Raw genomic sequence first — 20,109 nt, 5'->3', positions numbered from 1 at the left:
AGTAAAAGCTCAACTTGCCTGGAACAGAAAGCAACAGTAGAGCTGCTGGCGATTTTCCGTGCGGGAAGCGAACACGATCACGACAGCACAGACACTTTGGAAAATTCGGCACTTTTCCACACCGCAGTCAATTCCCCGGGAAGCAAACTCATTTTTCTTCTGTTTTAAACAGAAATGAGGCAGGGATTGAAGCAGCATTTAAACCAGCTGTTCCGTTGGAGCTGTTCAGCAGAAATGGCAGCGGTGGGATTCGAACCCACGCCTCTATCGAGTCTGGAGCCTTAATCCAGCGCCTTAGACCGCTCGGCTACACTACCAGCACGCCCGCGAGTCCATTTTCTTGCACTTCCAATTGTGTTCCTGCATAACAACAGATTCAAACTGACGTGAAAAGGGTTGAATGATCCCTCTCCGACTCGCACAGCTGCTGGGATGTGCCCGTCTACAATATCAATTTCTCAGCAGTTAACGATAGCCCATCAATCCAGACAAAAATCACTGGTAAACTGAGTCTATCTTCTCAGACTGGATTCAGCTACAAATGTATCTGTGAGTGCGTGAGAATATATGATCGGTTATGATTGGGTCAAATTACCATGAGCTACTTGACATTACTGCAATTTCGATTCTTGCTTTGCTAAATGATTTCACCCATTGCTCGAAACAGGACAACTTTCACGTTTACACGGAACATGAAACACACCGGACTACAGGGAAAATGCACAAAGCTGAGCAGGCCGTGTCCCAAATCATACCGTGCAGCATAGTTTCAGTCACTGTGTCTGTTTTGCAGAATAAGGTTCCCAAAGAATGTTCCACCCTAAAACCGGAGGTAGCATTACAATCCGAGAACGACAGATTACATTGTGAGGAAGGTCTGACCTCGGGGCCGGTTCGAGATGTCACTTTCCTTGCCTTTTACCTTAACCGTGCAATTTGCTGCAGAGATTATCACACCTGGACATGAGCCTCATCGATACCAAAAGAGTTGGAAACCTGTGTGTGAATCGATGAAAAAGCGCGACTCAATAAAGTTTAACAAGTTCCATGGTGCTTTTTAGAAATGCAGTTTCTGTTCACCTCAATCCAAAAGGCAGTTTCTGAACATAGTAACAGAAGTCAGAAGGTAATTACCTCACCCCACCCCCACTCCGGAAGAGGTGCTAACTGCCCTTGATTGCTTTTTGTTCACGATGTGAAGAGCTCTCACGCCTGAGTCACCGTCACGTCTCTGGTTGCTGAGTGAATCACAAAGAAGGACGTTCTCCAGAGCTGCAACTGCCTCACTTCCCCACTCGCCCTCCCCGTTTCCATTTTCCTGCTCGTCAGTGATGTAAAGAAAACCAAATGGATGCGATGTCATTCTGTCGCCTCTCTGTCGATTCCTCCGTTTCAGTTCCAACGTGGCTTAGATCTCGGGGCGCACCTTAATACTAGCGACGCTATGAAAGCACAGGTCCAGAGGTTCCTCTGAGAGTGTAATTTTTTTCATTGCTGTTGCTGATTGAATGAGCCACTAACGTGCGAACTGCTCCAAAACATGATTCAGGACCTCTGGTGCCAATTCTCGCACGTTGAATAACGACAGACACCTTCCAAATGAGGTCTTTCAGAGACGACTTTGGGATACATTTGACAGACAGACTAGTTGAGGAATCCGTGGTGCACTGTGACACCAGCACATCAGCTTCTTCCCTGTCTTTGAACCGGGCCGCCTGCGCAAGGAATGCGAATGCGGTAATGCTTTTCGTGGAAGGATCAGAAGGGGGTAACGACACTCTCAAACAGAATGGCATATGATAGGAAACAGGTTGGAGAAAAACTTTACAATGCTTTGCACAGTAATTAAATGGAATTGCATTGCATTGCATTGCACTACGAGAGAAGATTTGTTCAAGCAAACTCGAAAGCAGGTTTGCAGATGGGAAAGCAAGCAAGAAAGCTCCGTTCTTGTCGATGTCAAAGGCTGCGGTTGAAGAGCAAAGCAGTTTCTGCCCAGTTTCGAACTGGGGACCTTTCGCGTGTAAGGCGAACGTGATGACCACTACACTACAGAAGCAAGCCTCGGTCGCCCCCGCTGCAGCTCAGTGGCATCCAGCACTGAAAGTTGAAGCCATTCTCCCTTTCACCTTTCTGTTTCCGTTAGCTCGTTGTTTAATGGGACTTGTTTAATTTTGGCGATGTGGTGAGCATGGACGAGATACACCGAAGTGTCTGTTTCCACGCGGTGTACCCCAATAACGTTGTGTTGCTTACACCTGCTTTAAAGAATTACGTTTTTGCGGAGCTTACCGTCGCAGTCTGTGGCAAAATCATTTAGTCTGTTCGACTGCTCACGGGAAAGGTAGCATTGTGAAACACTGCAGAAACGTACGACTTCCTTACTTTTGCTCCGACTGACCATACTCCGTGAAAGTTTCCCAGATTCTCAGCTGGAAGTTACCTCAGAAACCCTGTTAATTCGTAATGTATTGAGCGAATCGCAAAACAGAAAGCATTTAACACGGAACACAAACAAAACTGGAAAACCAAATGCATTTTCAGACACAGCGAGCATGAATGCTAAATGTGAGACAGTCCGGGGGCATGAGCCATACAGTAATCACACAACTAACAACAGGGCAATTCCAAACTACTCTTTCAAACATACTGGAGCCTGAGTGCACCACCACTTCCCAGACAATGCTGCAAAGAGACAAAGAAAGAACATAATAAGAATGGGCCATAAAAAGTGAATTTCACCAATCACAGTCTCGATTAGATTACCTTTCCCTTCCGATGTCTCCAGGACGGAAATGACTGAAGTGGGAGAAATTCAATAACATATGACATCGAAATACATTGGAACGATTTTCTCATTGGCCAGAAAACCAAATAACGACGAGTCGAGTCACCGTAGGACTCTGTTTCGCAACAACGATGAAATAACAGTCTCCATTCGGTTCCAGTAAAAGCTCAACTTGCCTGGAACAGAAAGCAACAGTAGAGCTGCTGGCGATTTTCCGTGCGGGAAGCGAACACGATCACGACAGCACAGACACTTTGGAAAATTCGGCACTTTTCCACACCGCAGTCAATTCCCCGGGAAGCAAACTCATTTTTCTTCTGTTTTAAACAGAAATGAGGCAGGGATTGAAGCAGCATTTAAACCAGCTGTTCCGTTGGAGCTGTTCAGCAGAAATGGCAGCGGTGGGATTCGAACCCACGCCTCTATCGAGTCTGGAGCCTTAATCCAGCGCCTTAGACCGCTCGGCTACACTACCAGCACGCTCGCGAGTCCATTTTCTTGCACTTCCAATTGTGTTCCTGCATAACAACAGATTCAAACTGACGTGAAAAGGGTTGAATGATCCCTCTCCGACTCGCACAGCTGCTGGGATGTGCCCGTCTACAATATCAATTTCTCAGCAGTTAACGATAGCCCATCAATCCAGACAAAAATCACTGGTAAACTGAGTCTATCTTCTCAGACTGGATTCAGCTACAAATGTATCTGTGAGTGCGTGAGAATATATGATCGGTTATGATTGGGTCAAATTACCATGAGCTACTTGACATTACTGCAATTTCGATTCTTGCTTTGCTAAATGATTTCACCCATTGCTCGAAACAGGACAACTTTCACGTTTACACGGAACATGAAACACACCGGACTACAGGGAAAATGCACAAAGCTGAGCAGGCCGTGTCCCAAATCATACCGTGCAGCATAGTTTCAGTCACTGTGTCTGTTTTGCAGAATAAGGTTCCCAAAGAATGTTCCACCCTAAAACCGGAGGTAGCATTACAATCCGAGAACGACAGATTACATTGTGAGGAAGGTCTGACCTCGGGGCCGGTTCGAGATGTCACTTTCCTTGCCTTTTACCTTAACCGTGCAATTTGCTGCAGAGATTATCACACCTGGACATGAGCCTCATCGATACCAAAAGAGTTGGAAACCTGTGTGTGAATCGATGAAAAAGCGCGACTCAATAAAGTTTAACAAGTTCCATGGTGCTTTTTAGAAATGCAGTTTCTGTTCACCTCAATCCAAAAGGCAGTTTCTGAACATAGTAACAGAAGTCAGAAGGTAATTACCTCACCCCACCCCCACTCCGGAAGAGGTGCTAACTGCCCTTGATTGCTTTTTGTTCACGATATGAAGAGCTCTCACGCCTGAGTCACCGTCACGTCTCTGGTTGCTGAGTGAATCACAAAGAAGGACGTTCTCCAGAGCTGCAACTGCCTCACTTCCCCACTCGCCCTCCCCGTTTCCATTTTCCTGCTCGTCAGTGATGTAAAGAAAACCAAATGGATGCGATGTCATTCTGTCGCCTCTCTGTCGATTCCTCCGTTTCAGTTCCAACGTGGCTTAGATCTCGGGGCGCACCTTAATACTAGCGACGCTATGAAAGCACAGGTCCAGAGGTTCCTCTGAGAGTATAATTTTTTTCATTGCTGTTGCTGATTGAATGAGCCACTAACGTGCGAACTGCTCCAAAACATGATTCAGGAACTCTGGTGCCAATTCTCGCACGTTGAATAACGACAGACACCTTCCAAATGAGGTCTTTCAGAGACGACTTTGGGATACATTTGACAGACAGACTAGTTGAGGAATCCGTGGTGCACTGTGACACCAGCACATCAGCTTCTTCCCTGTCTTTGAACCGGGCCGCCTGCGCAAGGAATGCGAATGCGGTAATGCTTTTCGTGGAAGGATCAGAAGGGGGTAACGACACTCTCAAACAGAATGGCATATGATAGGAAACAGGTTGGAGAAAAACTTTACAATGCTTTGCACAGTAATTAAATGGAATTGCATTGCATTGCATTGCACTACGAGAGAAGATTTGTTCAAGCAAACTCGAAAGCAGGTTTGCAGATGGGAAAGCAAGCAAGAAAGCTCCGTTCTTGTCGATGTCAAAGGCTGCGGTTGAAGAGCAAAGCAGTTTCTGCCCAGTTTCGAACTGGGGACCTTTCGCGTGTAAGGCGAACGTGATGACCACTACACTACAGAAACAAGCCTCGGTCGCCCCCGCTGCAGCTCAGTGGCATCCAGCACTGAAAGTTGAAGCCATTCTCCCTTTCACCTTTCTGTTTCCGTTAGCTCGTTGTTTAATGGGACTTGTTTAATTTTGGCGATGTGGTGAGCATGGACGAGATACACCGAAGTGTCTGTTTCCACGCGGTGTACCCCAATAACGTTGTGTTGCTTACACCTGCTTTAAAGAATTACGTTTTTGCGGAGCTTACCGTCGCAGTCTGTGGCAAAATCATTTAGTCTGTTCGACTGCTCACGGGAAAGGTAGCATTGTGAAACACTGCAGAAACGTACGACTTCCTTACTTTTGCTCCGACTGACCATACTCCGTGAAAGTTTCCCAGATTCTCAGCTGGAAGTTACCTCAGAAACCCTGTTAATTCGTAATGTATTGAGCGAATCGCAAAACAGAAAGCATTTAACACGGAACACAAACAAAACTGGAAAACCAAATGCATTTTCAGACACAGCGAGCATGAATGCTAAATGTGAGACAGTCCGGGGGCATGAGCCATACAGTAATCACACAACTAACAACAGGGCAATTCCAAACTACTCTTTCAAACATACTGGAGCCTGAGTGCACCACCACTTCCCAGACAATGCTGCAAAGAGACAAAGAAAGAACATAATAAGAATGGGCCATAAAAAGTGAATTTCACCAATCACAGTCTCGATTAGATTACCTTTCCCTTCCGATGTCTCCAGGACGGAAATGACTGAAGTGGGAGAAATTCAATAACATATGACATCGAAATACATTGGAACGATTTTCTCATTGGCCAGAAAACCAAATAACGACGAGTCGAGTCACCGTAGGACTCTGTTTCGCAACAACGATGAAATAACAGTCTCCATTCGGTTCCAGTAAAAGCTCAACTTGCCTGGAACAGAAAGCAACAGTAGAGCTGCTGGCGATTTTCCGTGCGGGAAGCGAACACGATCACGACAGCACAGACACTTTGGAAAATTCGGCACTTTTCCACACCGCAGTCAATTCCCCGGGAAGCAAACTCATTTTTCTTCTGTTTTAAACAGAAATGAGGCAGGGATTGAAGCAGCATTTAAACCAGCTGTTCCGTTGGAGCTGTTCAGCAGAAATGGCAGCGGTGGGATTCGAACCCACGCCTCTATCGAGTCTGGAGCCTTAATCCAGCGCCTTAGACCGCTCGGCTACACTACCAGCACGCCCGCGAGTCCATTTTCTTGCACTTCCAATTGTGTTCCTGCATAACAACAGATTCAAACTGACGTGAAAAGGGTTGAATGATCCCTCTCCGACTCGCACAGCTGCTGGGATGTGCCCGTCTACAATATCAATTTCTCAGCAGTTAACGATAGCCCATCAATCCAGACAAAAATCACTGGTAAACTGAGTCTATCTTCTCAGACTGGATTCAGCTACAAATGTATCTGTGAGTGCGTGAGAATATATGATCGGTTATGATTGGGTCAAATTACCATGAGCTACTTGACATTACTGCAATTTCGATTCTTGCTTTGCTAAATGATTTCACCCATTGCTCGAAACAGGACAACTTTCACGTTTACACGGAACATGAAACACACCGGACTACAGGGAAAATGCACAAAGCTGAGCAGGCCGTGTCCCAAATCATACCGTGCAGCATAGTTTCAGTCACTGTGTCTGTTTTGCAGAATAAGGTTCCCAAAGAATGTTCCACCCTAAAACCGGAGGTAGCATTACAATCCGAGAACGACAGATTACATTGTGAGGAAGGTCTGACCTCGGGGCCGGTTCGAGATGTCACTTTCCTTGCCTTTTACCTTAACCGTGCAATTTGCTGCAGAGATTATCACACCTGGACATGAGCCTCATCGATACCAAAAGAGTTGGAAACCTGTGTGTGAATCGATGAAAAAGCGCGACTCAATAAAGTTTAACAAGTTCCATGGTGCTTTTTAGAAATGCAGTTTCTGTTCACCTCAATCCAAAAGGCAGTTTCTGAACATAGTAACAGAAGTCAGAAGGTAATTACCTCACCCCACCCCCACTCCGGAAGAGGTGCTAACTGCCCTTGATTGCTTTTTGTTCACGATGTGAAGAGCTCTCACGCCTGAGTCACCGTCACGTCTCTGGTTGCTGAGTGAATCACAAAGAAGGACGTTCTCCAGAGCTGCAACTGCCTCACTTCCCCACTCGCCCTCCCCGTTTCCATTTTCCTGCTCGTCAGTGATGTAAAGAAAACCAAATGGATGCGATGTCATTCTGTCGCCTCTCTGTCGATTCCTCCGTTTCAGTTCCAACGTGGCTTAGATCTCGGGGCGCACCTTAATACTAGCGACGCTATGAAAGCACAGGTCCAGAGGTTCCTCTGAGAGTGTAATTTTTTTCATTGCTGTTGCTGATTGAATGAGCCACTAACGTGCGAACTGCTCCAAAACATGATTCAGGACCTCTGGTGCCAATTCTCGCACGTTGAATAACGACAGACACCTTCCAAATGAGGTCTTTCAGAGACGACTTTGGGATACATTTGACAGACAGACTAGTTGAGGAATCCGTGGTGCACTGTGACACCAGCACATCAGCTTCTTCCCTGTCTTTGAACCGGGCCGCCTGCGCAAGGAATGCGAATGCGGTAATGCTTTTCGTGGAAGGATCAGAAGGGGGTAACGACACTCTCAAACAGAATGGCATATGATAGGAAACAGGTTGGAGAAAAACTTTACAATGCTTTGCACAGTAATTAAATGGAATTGCATTGCATTGCATTGCACTACGAGAGAAGATTTGTTCAAGCAAACTCGAAAGCAGGTTTGCAGATGGGAAAGCAAGCAAGAAAGCTCCGTTCTTGTCGATGTCAAAGGCTGCGGTTGAAGAGCAAAGCAGTTTCTGCCCAGTTTCGAACTGGGGACCTTTCGCGTGTAAGGCGAACGTGATGACCACTACACTACAGAAACAAGCCTCGGTCGCCCCCGCTGCAGCTCAGTGGCATCCAGCACTGAAAGTTGAAGCCATTCTCCCTTTCACCTTTCTGTTTCCGTTAGCTCGTTGTTTAATGGGACTTGTTTAATTTTGGCGATGTGGTGAGCATGGACGAGATACACCGAAGTGTCTGTTTCCACGCGGTGTACCCCAATAACGTTGTGTTGCTTACACCTGCTTTAAAGAATTACGTTTTTGCGGAGCTTACCGTCGCAGTCTGTGGCAAAATCATTTAGTCTGTTCGACTGCTCACGGGAAAGGTAGCATTGTGAAACACTGCAGAAACGTACGACTTCCTTACTTTTGCTCCGACTGACCATACTCCGTGAAAGTTTCCCAGATTCTCAGCTGGAAGTTACCTCAGAAACCCTGTTAATTCGTAATGTATTGAGCGAATCGCAAAACAGAAAGCATTTAACACGGAACACAAACAAAACTGGAAAACCAAATGCATTTTCAGACACAGCGAGCATGAATGCTAAATGTGAGACAGTCCGGGGGCATGAGCCATACAGTAATCACACAACTAACAACAGGGCAATTCCAAACTACTCTTTCAAACATACTGGAGCCTGAGTGCACCACCACTTCCCAGACAATGCTGCAAAGAGACAAAGAAAGAACATAATAAGAATGGGCCATAAAAAGTGAATTTCACCAATCACAGTCTCGATTAGATTACCTTTCCCTTCCGATGTCTCCAGGACGGAAATGACTGAAGTGGGAGAAATTCAATAACATATGACATCGAAATACATTGGAACGATTTTCTCATTGGCCAGAAAACCAAATAACGACGAGTCGAGTCACCGTAGGACTCTGTTTCGCAACAACGATGAAATAACAGTCTCCATTCGGTTCCAGTAAAAGCTCAACTTGCCTGGAACAGAAAGCAACAGTAGAGCTGCTGGCGATTTTCCGTGCGGGAAGCGAACACGATCACGACAGCACAGACACTTTGGAAAATTCGGCACTTTTCCACACCGCAGTCAATTCCCCGGGAAGCAAACTCATTTTTCTTCTGTTTTAAACAGAAATGAGGCAGGGATTGAAGCAGCATTTAAACCAGCTGTTCCGTTGGAGCTGTTCAGCAGAAATGGCAGCGGTGGGATTCGAACCCACGCCTCTATCGAGTCTGGAGCCTTAATCCAGCGCCTTAGACCGCTCGGCCACACTACCAGCACGCCCGCGAGTCCATTTTCTTGCACTTCCAATTGTGTTCCTGCATAACAACAGATTCAAACTGACGTGAAAAGGGTTGAATGATCCCTCTCCGACTCGCACAGCTGCTGGGATGTGCCCGTCTACAATATCAATTTCTCAGCAGTTAACGATAGCCCATCAATCCAGACAAAAATCACTGGTAAACTGAGTCTATCTTCTCAGACTGGATTCAGCTACAAATGTATCTGTGAGTGCGTGAGAATATATGATCGGTTATGATTGGGTCAAATTACCATGAGCTACTTGACATTACTGCAATTTCGATTCTTGCTTTGCTAAATGATTTCACCCATTGCTCGAAACAGGACAACTTTCACGTTTACACGGAACATGAAACACACCGGACTACAGGGAAAATGCACAAAGCTGAGCAGGCCGTGTCCCAAATCATACCGTGCAGCATAGTTTCAGTCACTGTGTCTGTTTTGCAGAATAAGGTTCCCAAAGAATGTTCCACCCTAAAACCGGAGGTAGCATTACAATCCGAGAACGACAGATTACATTGTGAGGAAGGTCTGACCTCGGGGCCGGTTCGAGATGTCACTTTCCTTGCCTTTTACCTTAACCGTGCAATTTGCTGCAGAGATTATCACACCTGGACATGAGCCTCATCGATACCAAAAGAGTTGGAAACCTGTGTGTGAATCGATGAAAAAGCGCGACTCAATAAAGTTTAACAAGTTCCATGGTGCTTTTTAGAAATGCAGTTTCTGTTCACCTCAATCCAAAAGGCAGTTTCTGAACATAGTAACAGAAGTCAGAAGGTAATTACCTCACCCCACCCCCACTCCGGAAGAGGTGCTAACTGCCCTTGATTGCTTTTTGTTCACGATGTGAAGAGCTCTCACGCCTGAGTCACCGTCACGTCTCTGGTTGCTGAGTGAATCACAAAGAAGGACGTTCTCCAGAGCTGCAACTGCCTCACTTCCCCACTCGCCCTCCCCGTTTCCATTTTCCTGCTCGTCAGTGATGTAAAGAAAACCAAATGGATGCGATGTCATTCTGTCGCCTCTCTGTCGATTCCTCCGTTTCAGTTCCAACGTGGCTTAGATCTCGGGGCGCACCTTAATACTAGCGACGCTATGAAAGCACAGGTCCAGAGGTTCCTCTGAGAGTGTAATTTTTTTCATTGCTGTTGCTGATTGAATGAGCCACTAACGTGCGAACTGCTCCAAAACATGATTCAGGACCTCTGGTGCCAATTCTCGCACGTTGAATAACGACAGACACCTTCCAAATGAGGTCTTTCAGAGACGACTTTGGGATACATTTGACAGACAGACTAGTTGAGGAATCCGTGGTGCACTGTGACACCAGCACATCAGCTTCTTCCCTGTCTTTGAACCGGGCCGCCTGCGCAAGGAATGCGAATGCGGTAATGCTTTTCGTGGAAGGATCAGAAGGGGGTAACGACACTCTCAAACAGAATGGCATATGATAGGAAACAGGTTAGAGAAAAACTTTACAATGCTTTGCACAGTAATTAAATGGAATTGCATTGCATTGCATTGCACTACGAGAGAAGATTTGTTCAAGCAAACTCGAAAGCAGGTTTGCAGATGGGAAAGCAAGCAAGAAAGCTCCGTTCTTGTCGATGTCAAAGGCTGCGGTTGAAGAGCAAAGCAGTTTCTGCCCAGTTTCGAACTGGGGACTTTCCGCGTGTAAGGCGAACGTGATGACCACTACACTACACTACAGAAACAAGCCTTGGTCGCCCCCGCTGCAGCTCAGTGGCATCCAGCACTGAAAGTTGAAGCCATTCTCCCTTTCACCTTTCTGTTTCCGTTAGCTCGTTGTTTATTGGGACTTGTTTAATTTTGGCGATGTGGTGAGCATGGACGAGATACACCGAAGTGTCTGTTTCCACGCGGTGTACCCCAATAACGTTGTGTTGCTTACACCTGCTTTAAAGAATTACGTTTTTGCGGAGCTTACCGTCGCAGTCTGTGGCAAAATCATTTAGTCTGTTCGACTGCTCACGGGAAAGGTAGCATTGTGAAACACTGCAGAAACGTACGACTTCCTTACTTTTGCTCCGACTGACCATACTCCGTGAAAGTTTCCCAGATTCTCAGCTGGAAGTTACCTCAGAAACCCTGTTAATTCGTAATGTATTGAGCGAATCGCAAAACAGAAAGCATTTAACACGGAACACAAACAAAACTGGAAAACCAAATGCATTTTCAGACACAGCGAGCATGAATGCTAAATGTGAGACAGTCCGGGGGCATGAGCCATACAGTAATCACACAACTAACAACAGGGCAATTCCAAACTACTCTTTCAAACATACTGGAGCCTGAGTGCACCACCACTTCCCAGACAATGCTGCAAAGAGACAAAGAAAGAACATAATAAGAATGGGCCATAAAAAGTGAATTTCACCAATCACAGTCTCGATTAGATTACCTTTCCCTTCCGATGTCTCCAGGACGGAAATGACTGAAGTGGGAGAAATTCAATAACATATGACATCGAAATACATTGGAACGATTTTCTCATTGGCCAGAAAACCAAATAACGACGAGTCGAGTCACCGTAGGACTCTGTTTCGCAACAACGATGAAATAACAGTCTCCATTCGGTTCCAGTAAAAGCTCAACTTGCCTGGAACAGAAAGCAACAGTAGAGCTGCTGGCGATTTTCCGTGCGGGAAGCGAACACGATCACGACAGCACAGACACTTTGGAAAATTCGGCACTTTTCCACACCGCAGTCAATTCCCCGGGAAGCAAACTCATTTTTCTTCTGTTTTAAACAGAAATGAGGCAGGGATTGAAGCAGCATTTAAACCAGCTGTTCCGTTGGAGCTGTTCAGCAGAAATGGCAGCGGTGGGATTCGAACCCACGCCTCTATCGAGTCTGGAGCCTTAATCCAGCGCCTTAGACCGCTCGGCCACACTACCAGCACGCCCGCGAGTCCATTTTCTTGCACTTCCAATTGTGTTCCTGCATAACAACAGATTCAAACTGACGTGAAAAGGGTTGAATGATCCCTCTCCGACTCGCACAGCTGCTGGGATGTGCCCGTCTACAATATCAATTTCTCAGCAGTTAACGATAGCCCATCAATCCAGACAAAAATCACTGGTAAACTGAGTCTATCTTCTCAGACTGGATTCAGCTACAAATGTATCTGTGAGTGCGTGGGAATATATGATCGGTTATGATTGGGTCAAATTACCATGAGCTACTTGACATTACTGCAATTTCGATTCTTGCTTTGCTAAAGGATTTCACCCATTGCTCGAAACAGGACAACTTTCACGTTTACACGGAACATGAAACACACCGGACTACAGGGAAAATGCACAAAGCTGAGAAGGCCGTGTCCCAAATCATACCGTGCAGCATAGTTTCAGTCACTGTGTCTGTTTTGCAGAATAAGGTTCCCAAAGAATGTTCCACCCTAAAACCGGAGGTAGCATTACAATCCGAGAACGACAGATTACATTGTGAGGAAGGTCTGACCTCGGGGCCGGTTCGAGATGTCACTTTCCTTGCCTTTTACCTTAACCGTGCAATTTGCTGCAGAGATTATCCCACCTGGACATGAGCCTCATCGATACCAAAAGAGTTGGAAACCTGTGTGTGAATCGATGAAAAAGCGCGACTCAATAAAGTTTAACAAGTTCCATGGTGCTTTTTAGAAATGCAGTTTCTGTTCACCTCAATCCAAAAGGCAGTTTCTGAACATAGTAACAGAAGTCAGAAGGTAATTACCTCACCCCACCCCCACTCCGGAAGAGGTGCTAACTGCCCTTGATTGCTTTTTGTTCACGATGTGAAGAGCTCTCACGCCTGAGTCACCGTCACGTCTCTGGTTGCTGAGTGAATCACAAAGAAGGACGTTCTCCAGAGCTGCAACTGCCTCACTTCCCCACTCGCCCTCCCCGTTTCCATTTTCCTGCTCGTCAGTGATGTAAAGAAAACCAAATGGATGCGATGTCATTCTGTCGCCTCTCTGTCGATTCCTCCGTTTCAGTTCCAACGTGGCTTAGATCTCGGGGCGCACCTTAATACTAGCGACGCTATGAAAGCACAGGTCCAGAGGTTCCTCTGAGAGTGTAATTTTTTTCATTGCTGTTGCTGATTGAATGAGCCACTAACGTGCGAACTGCTCCAAAACATGATTCAGGACCTCTGGTGCCAATTCTCGCACGTTAAATAACGACAGACACCTTCCAAATGAGGTCTTTCAGAGACGACTTTGGGATACATTTGACAGACAGACTAGTTGAGGAATCCGTGGTGCACTGTGACACCAGCACATCAGCTTCTTCCCTGTCTTTGAACCGGGCCGCCTGCGCAAGGAATGCGAATGCGGTAATGCTTTTCGTGGAAGGATCAGAAGGGGGTAACGACACTCTCAAACAGAATGGCATATGATAGGAAACAGGTTGGAGAAAAACTTTACAATGCTTTGCACAGTAATTAAATGGAATTGCATGGCACTACGAGAGAAGATTTGTTCAAGCAAACTCGAAAGCAGGTTTGCAGATGGGAAAGCAAGCAAGAAAGCTCCGTTTTTGTCGATGTCAAAGGCTGCGGTTGAAGAGCAAAGCAGTTTCTGCCCAGTTTCGAACTGGGGACCTTTCGCGTGTAAGGCGAACGTGATGACCACTACACTACAGAAACAAGCCGCGGTCGCCGCCGCTGCAGCTAAGTGGCATCCAACACTGAAAGTTGAAGCCATTGTACCTTTCACCTTTCTGTTTCCGTTAACTCGTTGTTTCATGGGACTTGTTTAAATTTGGCTATGTGGTGAGCATGGACGAGATCCACCGAAGTATCTGTTTCCACGCGGTGTACCCCGGTAACGTTGTGTTGCTTACACCTGCTTTAAAGAATTACGTTTTTCCGGAGCTTACCGTCGCAGTCTGTGGCAAAATCATTTAGTCTGTTCGACGGCTCACGGGAAAGGTAGCATTGTGAAACACTGCAGAACGAACGACTTCCTTACTTTTGCTCCGACTGACCATACTCCGTGAAAGTTTCCCAGATTCTCAGTTGAGGATTTTTGCAGCTGGAAGTTACCTCAGAAACCCTGTTAATTCGTAATGTATTGAGCGAATCGCAAAACAGAAAGCATTTAACACGAAACACAAACAAAACTGGAAAACCAAATGCATTTTCAGACACAGCGAGCATGAATGCTAAATGTGAAACAGTCCGGGGGCATGAGCCATAAAGTAATCACACAAATAACAACAGGGCAATTCCAAATTACTCTTTCAAACATACTGGAGCCTGAGTGCACCACCACTGCCCAGACAACGCTGCAAAGTGACAAAGAAAGAACATAATAAGAATGGGCCATAAAAAGTGAATTTCACCAATCACAGTCTCGATTAGATTACCTTTCCCTTCCGATGACTGCAGGACGGAAAAGGAGGAAGTGGGAGAAATTCAATAACATATGACATCGAAATACATTGGAACGATTTTCTCATTGGCCAGAAAACCAAATAACGACGAGTCGAGTCACCGTCGGACTCTGTTTCGCAACAACAGTCTCCATTCGGTTCCAGTAAAAGCTCAACTTGCCTGGAACAGAAAGCAACAGTGGAGCCGCTGGCGATTTTCCGCGCGGGAGGCGAACACGATCATGATAGCACAGACACTTTGGAAAATTCGGCACTTTCCCACACCGCAGGCAATTCCCCGAGAAGCAAACTCATTCTGCTTCAAACAGAAATGCAGCAGGGGACCGAAACAGCATTTAAACCAGCGGCTCCGCAGAAACGGCAGCGGTGGGATTCGAACCCACCCCCCGGGCGAGATGGGAGCCTTAATCCAGCGCCTTAGACCGCTCGGCCACACTAGCAACACGCCCGCGAGTCCATTTTCTTGCACTTCCAATTGTTTTCCTGCATAACAACAGATGTAAACTCAAGTGAAAAAGGTTCCATGATCCCTCTCCGACTCGCACAGCTGCTGGGATGTGCCCGTCTACAATATCAATTTCTCAGCAGTTAACGATAGCCCATCAATCCAGACAAAAATCACTGGTAAACTGAGTCTATCTTCGCAGGCTGGATTCAGCTACAAATGTATCTGCGAGTGCGTGAGAATATATGATCGTTTATGATTGGGTCAAATTACCATGAGCTTCTTGACATTACTGCAATTTCGATTCTTGCTTTGCTAAATGATTTCAACCATTGCTCGAAACAGGACAACATACACGTTTACACGGAACATGAAACACACCGGACTACAGGGAAAATGCACAAAGCTGAGCAGGCCGTGTCCCAAATCATACCGTGCAGCATAGTTTCAGGCACTGTGTCTGTTTTGCAGAATAAGGTTCCCAAAGAATGTTCCATCCTAAAACCGGAGGTAGTATTACAATCCGAGAACGACAGATTACATTGTGAGGAAGGTCTGACCTCGGGGCCGGTTCGAGATGCCACTTTCCTTGCCTTTTACCTTAACCGTGCAATTTGCTGCAGAGATTATCACACCTGGACATGAGCCTCATGGATACCAACTGAGTTGGAAACCTGTGTGGGAATCGATGAGAAAAAGCGACTCAATACATTTTAACAAGTTCCATGGTGCTTTTTAGAAATGCAGTTTCTGTTCACCTCAATCCAAAAGGCAGTTTCTGAACATAGTAACAGAAGTCAAAAGGTAATTACCTCACCCCACCCCCACTCCGGAAGAGGTGCTAACTGCCCTTGATTGCTGTTTGTTCATGATGTGATGAGCTCTCACGCCTGAGTCACCGTCACGTCTCTGGTTGCTGAGTGAATCACAAAGAAGGACTTTCTCCAGATCTGCAACTGCCTCACTTCCCCACTCGCCTTCCCCGTTTACATTTTCCTGCTCGTCAGTGATTTAAAGAAAACCAAATGGATGCGATGTCATTCTGTAGCCTCTCTGTCGATTCCTCCGTTTCAGTTCCAACGTGGCTTAGATCTCGGGTCGCACCTTAATACTAGCGACGCTATGAAAGCACAGGTCCAGAGGTTCCTCTGAGAGTGTAATTTCTTTCATTGCTGTTGCTGATTGAATGAGCCACTAACGTGTGAACTGCTCCAAAACATGATTCAGGACCTCTGGTGCCAATTCTCGCACGTTGAATAACGACAGACACCTTCCAAATGAGGTCTTTCAGAGACGACTTTGGGATACATTTGACAGACAGACTAGTTGAGGAATCCGTGGTGCACTGTGACACCAGCACATCAGCTTCTTCCCTGTCTTTGAACCGGGCCGCCTGCGCAAGGAATGCGAATGCGGTCATGCTTTTCGTGGAAGGATCAGAAGGGGGTAACTACACTCTCAAACAGAATGGCATATGATCAGAACCATGTTGGAGAAAAACTTTACAATGCTTTGCACAGTAATTAAATGGAATGGCATTGCATTGCACTACGAGAGAAGATTTATTCAAGCAAACTCGAAGGCAGGTTTGCACATGGGAAAGCAAGCAAGAAAGCTCCGTTCTTGTCGATGTCAAAGGCTGCAGTTGAAGAGCAAAGCAGTTTCTGCCCAGTTTCGAACTGGGGACCTTTCGCGTGGACAATGCACTTCACCAGCACACATTTGAACTGTGGGATTAAACACGCACACACATCTGGGGAATGTGAAAATGCCACATAGACTGTCACACAAGGCAGAGGTTGAACCTAGATCCTTGGAGTTGTGAGGCGGCAGTACAAACCACCGTGCCACCCTACATAGACACTGAGTTGGTGTTCCAGTGAACAGACTGTGGAAAGAACGAGGCAGTTACTCAGCTGTAAATTCACTTGTTTCCAAAATTTGTATGTTCCCCCTGAAACCAATGCTTGGATTATTTGATGTTTGCAAAGACCAGCCTGCCTTATCAGTGAATTGATTCAAATATAAGGAAAATTCTCAGCGTTGTCCAGGGATTCCTACTTTCAGTTTCGGTCAGGATCGTGGTCTTTCCTGATGAAGATGTCGGAGTAAACTCATATTAATTTCTGGTGAGCTCCATCACTATCATTCTCACTTTTATCCACTTATCCACAGTAAAATCTATGACAGCCGTATGGTCATACATTTGGGTTCTTCATGGGAACACTTTGATTTTTCACACAGTCCTAATTCGCATTAACGTTCTCTTCCTCCAGAGACTCAAAGTTAGTAGGACAGGGGCATGGGAGAGGTAATGAGCTCCTCTCTGGCAATGGTGGGTAAATCTCCACCATTCCTTGAAAGCCCTAATTTTGTCGGTTCTCCGGCCTGAGCACCTATGACTGCACACATGTGCACTCCATTCTCACATCCAAGAGGCATATAAGATAGGAATAAAAATCCGTCTCATTTGAGGGTTGCTTTTGATTCATGTAACATTTGGCCATTCTAATTCCGTGATTGAGTCACTTATTGGTGTCAGGACATGAGTAGAAGTGGTCAAATTTAAAATGCCCCCAGTCATTCAACATTAAACACATCCACAAATGTGCCTCTCATACACTCCTTTTTTTTCACTTTGAACCAGCAATTGGGGCAAAGATAATCAGGACAAGGAGTTAAACTCACATCGAATATGATGTCACTGCCAGTGGAATGAGAAAGCAATGTTCAGCTCAAAATACAAATTTTCAATGGAACATTATGCAATGAGGGTGTCAAATTACGACCTGAGACTGAAACTCTCTTATTCTCCTAACACTGGCAAGTGGACAACACAGACAAGATACAATCACAGATCTTATCAAGGCCAGGTTACTGTATAAAAACCATACACACAATTTAATTATCTCTCAGAGGCCAACGACATCAATGCTTCCTCATCAAAAAGTCAGTGGAATCTTTGAGATATACGATATTGAAACAGTTTTCTGTGATATTTTTCCTGAGTACCTTCGTCAGCCATGATTGTCTATCCCTATCCAGGTAATCTATCTTTTCTTTTGGATTCAACCTGTACAGCCTTCAGAATTTTCTCTATTGTTTCCCTACCACTGATGAGAGAATTGATAGTTTTTATTCCGATAGCTTATTTCTCACACTCTGAAAATTGAACCTGCATTAAGATGTTATCTTGTCCTATCAAACCTCCTCAATGGCCAGAGGCAAATCAAGAAGGAAAGAAATTCAAGAACCTGTAATCTCCTCGCTCATCTCCCACATCAGCCAAAGATACAGCTCATCCAGATCTGGGGATGAACTTTCAATTCTTCCTCAGCATTTGCATCAATCTGTTCGAGGATAGCACTGTCATTCGCCCTGAATCCAGTCACTGCTTCTCCAAAGTGAAGACCAATATGAATTGCGTGTTTAACACATTTTCTGGCTCCGTGCACATGCTGCCTCCTTGGTCCTTAATACAGCCAATACTTTCACGTGTTATCCTCTTCCCCTTTACAAACCGATGCAATATCGTTGGATTGTTGCTAATTTTACCCGTTAATGTTTTATCACATCACCTTTTAGCTTTTCTACTCAGTTTCTTAAGTTCAGCCCCACACTTTCTGCAATCTTCTTGTAACTGCACTGATCTGCTCACATTATACATGTTTTAATCTTTTATTCATATTTTTTATTCCGTTCTGAATATTTGTCGACATACGAGATTCTCTGTGCTGCTTTTCCAAAAAATCAGCTTCGATGCAACATGTTGGGCCGGCACTGACATCATTTTCATTTTAATCATGATCCCACCTCACGCTGTTCTGTTCCAATGTTAAACAGATGTAACCGCACGTTCGCCAGTTCCTGTCATTTTTAAAAGTATAAAATCTGCTTCCATAATCCAAAAACATTTTATTTCTCAGACCTTTTGTTTTGTCTTTTCCTGGATAAATTTAAAATATATGAGACATGGTTACTGGCCCTATAATGGTCTCCAAATCCTGCCTAGAATAACTGACTGGCTTCACTCCCCACATTGAGTTCACAGTATTCCACCATCCCTTGTTGCGGCTTCTACATTTTAATATAAGAAACTCTCTGGAATAAATTTCAAACCATCTGGCTACTCTGAAAAAAGTTATCACGGCCCCAACAAACGTTGGGAATTTAAATATCTCAGTATAATGATCCTATTGATGTTTTACACACCTCAATGATTTGTGTTTATATCTGCTCCTGTATTTTCATTCATCTGGTGAGTAATAATATATCCCCAGCAGTTTTGTGTCATCGTGTTAATCCTAAGCTACACCCACAAATAATTGCTTGAAGATACTTCCAAGATATCATCCCTTCTTAAATCAGTAACACACTCCATGATTAATAAACAAAACCACCTCCACTTTTACCCCTCTTCTGTCCTGACTATGGTTCCTGTAGAATAGAATACTGAGTTACCAGTCCTGCTCTCCCTCAATTATATCTCTGAGTGAGAAGATTTAACAAGATGTTGCCTGGAATGGAGAATAGGTCGTACGACAATTGGTTGAGAGTGCTCGGCCTTTTCTCATTGGAACAGCGAAGGATGAGTGGTGACTTGATAGAGGTTTATAAGATGGTCAGAGGAATAGATAGAGGAGACAGTCAGAAACTTTTTTCCCGGTACAACAGAGTGTTACAAAGGGACATAAATTTAAGTTGAAGGGTGGAAGGTATGGGGCAATGTCAGGGGTAGGTTCTTTACCAGGAGAGTGGTGGGGGCATGGATTTCGCTGCCTGTGGGAGTGGCAGAGTCAGAATTATTTATGACCTTTAAGCGGCAATTGGATAGGTACATGGATGAGTGCTTAAGCTAGGAGAAATGTTCAGCACAACGTCGTGGGCCGAAGGGCCTGTTCTGAGCTGTATTGTTCTATGTTATATGTTCTATGTTATAAAGAAAATTTACAGCCCATGGACAGGCCCTTCGGTCCTCCAAGCCTGAGCCGATGCAAAAGTACTGTACAAACATGTCGATCAATTCCGAAGCATCTGTATCCCTCTGCTCCCCACGTCCTCATGCATTTGTCCAGAC

General features: G+C 45.3%; 9 non-coding genes across 9 annotated transcripts; all 9 read right to left on the bottom strand.

Annotated features, from left to right (window-relative positions):
• Nucleotides 1-235: 235 nt before the first annotated feature.
• Nucleotides 236-317, bottom strand: trnal-aag (transfer RNA leucine (anticodon AAG)). The gene has a single exon. It is a non-coding gene; the product is annotated as a tRNA-Leu (tRNA).
• Nucleotides 318-1,986: 1,669 nt separating this feature from the next.
• trnav-uac (transfer RNA valine (anticodon UAC)) lies at nt 1,987-2,059 on the bottom strand. Its single transcript has one exon. It is a non-coding gene; the product is annotated as a tRNA-Val (tRNA).
• A 1,122-nt stretch (nt 2,060-3,181) lies between these two features.
• Nucleotides 3,182-3,263, bottom strand: trnal-aag (transfer RNA leucine (anticodon AAG)). Its single transcript has one exon. It is a non-coding gene; the product is annotated as a tRNA-Leu (tRNA).
• Nucleotides 3,264-4,932: 1,669 nt separating this feature from the next.
• Nucleotides 4,933-5,005, bottom strand: trnav-uac (transfer RNA valine (anticodon UAC)). Its single transcript has one exon. It is a non-coding gene; the product is annotated as a tRNA-Val (tRNA).
• Nucleotides 5,006-6,127: 1,122 nt separating this feature from the next.
• On the bottom strand, nt 6,128-6,209 carry trnal-aag (transfer RNA leucine (anticodon AAG)). Its single transcript has one exon. It is a non-coding gene; the product is annotated as a tRNA-Leu (tRNA).
• A 1,669-nt stretch (nt 6,210-7,878) lies between these two features.
• On the bottom strand, nt 7,879-7,951 carry trnav-uac (transfer RNA valine (anticodon UAC)). Its single transcript has one exon. It is a non-coding gene; the product is annotated as a tRNA-Val (tRNA).
• A 1,122-nt stretch (nt 7,952-9,073) lies between these two features.
• Nucleotides 9,074-9,155, bottom strand: trnal-aag (transfer RNA leucine (anticodon AAG)). Its single transcript has one exon. It is a non-coding gene; the product is annotated as a tRNA-Leu (tRNA).
• Nucleotides 9,156-12,024: 2,869 nt separating this feature from the next.
• On the bottom strand, nt 12,025-12,106 carry trnal-aag (transfer RNA leucine (anticodon AAG)). Its single transcript has one exon. It is a non-coding gene; the product is annotated as a tRNA-Leu (tRNA).
• A 1,659-nt stretch (nt 12,107-13,765) lies between these two features.
• Nucleotides 13,766-13,838, bottom strand: trnav-uac (transfer RNA valine (anticodon UAC)). The gene has a single exon. It is a non-coding gene; the product is annotated as a tRNA-Val (tRNA).
• Between the last annotated feature and the right edge of the window lie 6,271 nt (nt 13,839-20,109).

This window comes from Chiloscyllium punctatum, chromosome 18 (genome assembly GCF_047496795.1).
Source record: "Chiloscyllium punctatum isolate Juve2018m chromosome 18, sChiPun1.3, whole genome shotgun sequence".
NCBI lineage: Eukaryota > Metazoa > Chordata > Chondrichthyes > Orectolobiformes > Hemiscylliidae > Chiloscyllium > Chiloscyllium punctatum.
This window is presented reverse-complemented; position numbering and strand designations above follow the sequence as displayed.